The sequence below is a fragment of the Cupressus sempervirens genome, chromosome 10 (assembly GCF_028749045.1).
Source record: "Cupressus sempervirens isolate cs-2001-9-10 chromosome 10, ASM2874904v1, whole genome shotgun sequence".
Lineage (NCBI taxonomy): Eukaryota > Viridiplantae > Streptophyta > Pinopsida > Cupressales > Cupressaceae > Cupressus > Cupressus sempervirens.
Window position 1 is genome coordinate 786,050,415 of NC_143127.1, and position 2,746 is coordinate 786,053,160.

A 2,746-nucleotide genomic window follows, 5' to 3' on the forward strand; every position below is an offset into this window, starting at 1 on the left:
AGCATGAATGGTCTCGAATGACTATGTGAAGAGAATCTCCCATGGCTCTGATACCATGCAAGAATTTTCCTTAGGGAAGAATTCACTCGAGACCAAGAAACTCAAACACAAGAATAACTATAGACTAGAGAGAGTATGATCAGAATGAAAATATATTCATTCAATATTCCATGTGAAAGTGCACTAGGAGTACCTTTATATAAAGGCCTCTAGAGAGCTTCTAGAATGCATAGAAGTCAACAACATGATAAGTCATACAACTAGGCACATGTCCACTAGACATGGGTTATCCTCCATTAAGCACGAAAGTAAGTGCGATGATGTGAGGATAAGCCCACAATGGTGTAGCACACAAAATAATGTGGTAGAAAACATGTGCTAAAATGGGAGTGTGAATAATTATGTTGTCTACATGACAACTCAGTGAATGATGCAAACTCTAGTGTTGTAGACACCATGTGCTGAATTAGAGTTGTGTACTTTTGTGTTGTCAACATGAAAAATCATGAGAGTACACAAACTCCTAAGTGTCTCACCTAAATAAATAATAAAATAATGCAATATAATAAAATAATGTATTAACCTAATTTAACTTAAGTAAAGTGTAAATAGTAAATACTTATTTACACCAACAACATGTTTATGTTAGTTTGCATATTCAAACTAGTGTTAGATCATTTCATGTTAGTTATACAATATCCCATTCTAGGATGTCACTAAGATGCTTGATTTGAGAGAAAATTAGCTATCATAGTTAGGGACAGATGAGATGTTCTTGAGTTGAGAGAGTTATTTCATTTATATTTGCTAATTGTACTTTACATTAACTCACTCACACACACTCAAAGTAAAGTCTCATGAATATGTGATTTTCCACCATGTATCAATTTTCTAATGAATACCTTGTACATGTATTAGATGAGTATTATAGAGCCCATTTTGGGTTCCTCACATTTCTATGGATTCACCTCTCCTTTGGTTTCTCTATTTTATTATGTTATATTTTTCATCATCTCTGGCAACATCCCCCCTACTATTGTAAGCTTGCAAAATTTAGTTCATTCATTCTCATTGCCCTGTATTCTACTCCAAGAAAAAATTCTAGTAGAAATTGGTGGCATGCAATTGGTCACTATAATTGATCTCGTCAAAAATCATTTAGGGAGTGACATCCCAGACAACCTTGGAAATTGCATGTAGCTACTGGAACTGAACCTTTCAAACAATCAATTCAATGGTTAAATTTTGAGAACATTGGGGTCACTTATTACTCTTACTGATTTGGATCTCTCTCTCAACAATTTATCTAGCCCCATACCAAGTTACCTTAGTGACATAGAAACACTTAGTTTTCTCAATGTTCCTTATATCCAGCTATCTAGACCTATTCTTGGCACAGGTGTGTTCAAAAACTAGTCATCTAGCTCTTTTGTTGGGAATCTGGGATCATTTTCTTATAGAGCTATTATTCTAACAACAATGGTGTACTTGTATGTTCATATGAGAAAATGGAGTACTTTGGATGTGACCGACAGTCACTACCCCAAACAGAGGGACTTGTTCGTAGAAAGAAGAATAGTCAAATTAAATCACAATGAGTTATTCCATGCAACTTTTAGTTTGAATGATACAAACATAATTGGCTCCAGTAGAATGAAACTCACCTATAGTGGGATGCTAAATACAATGGGAAAAGATCAAGCTATAGCTATAAAGAGATTCAAAAACAAAATCATCATGAGGGAGAGCTTGATTGTCAAAATTTGAGCACTAGTGGTGACAAGACACTGTAACTTGGTTCGTCTGTTGGGGTACTACTGGGCTCCAAGAGCCATGGCTCTAGTTATAGAGTTGATGCCAAATAAAACCTTGGCTGGCTGATCATATTGAAGAGAAGACACTGACATGGATCATATGCTTGAGGATTATGTGGGGTGTGGTAGAGTGAATGAAGTACCTTCATCATGAATGTTTGTAGCCTACATTATTATTTAAAACTATCCAACATCTTGTTGGACATGGACTTTGAACCCGAGATTGCTGATTTTAGGATTTACATAATCCTCAACTATGATGACATGAGCAATGGATTTAGCACCTCCAAAATGCAGGGATCCATTGGATACATGCCAACTGAATATGCATTAAGTGGGAGAATGACACTAGAAGGAGACATCTATAGTTATGGAATTATACTTTTAGAAATGATGGTGGGACAAAATCCAATGACTGAGATGTTTAGTGAGGGAAAAAAACTTCCAAAGTGGACATTGAGGACTTCCATTTATGACACACCAATTCAAGTAATTTCTCCTCATCTTCACACTCTTGAAGATGAGGTAGAGTTAGAAGACAATGAGTGAGAAATGATGAATATGGTGCACCTAGGATTGTCTTAGACTTTGCCCAAATTGAAAAATTACTCAATAAAGAAAGAAATAGTTAGAATTCTGGAGACAATCTCAGAAAACCATACAACACAGTGACTTACTTCCAATATGGAGCTGATAGAGTTAGTTGAGTAGATAGTTATTATGGTTCACTAATCTCAATACTGAATTGTTTTTGGTGTAATAGATGTAAAGTTGAATGAAATTTTGATACACAAAAATATAATTTTTTTTTTAAAACAAAACAAAAAAACCAAAAAAACCAAAACATTCATCCTTCATCTTCAATTTCTATCAAGTTAAGTATTTACTGATATTTTCTTTCCAATGATCTAATGTTTTTATATTTATCTGGT

The 2,746-nt window shown here is 34.6% G+C and overlaps 1 pseudogene; it reads left to right on the forward strand.

The window, feature by feature from the left end:
• The first annotated feature begins 918 nt into the window (after positions 1-918).
• On the forward strand, positions 919-2,525 carry LOC149536251 (receptor-like serine/threonine-protein kinase At1g78530; annotated as a pseudogene).
• Positions 2,526-2,746: the final 221 nt, after the last annotated feature.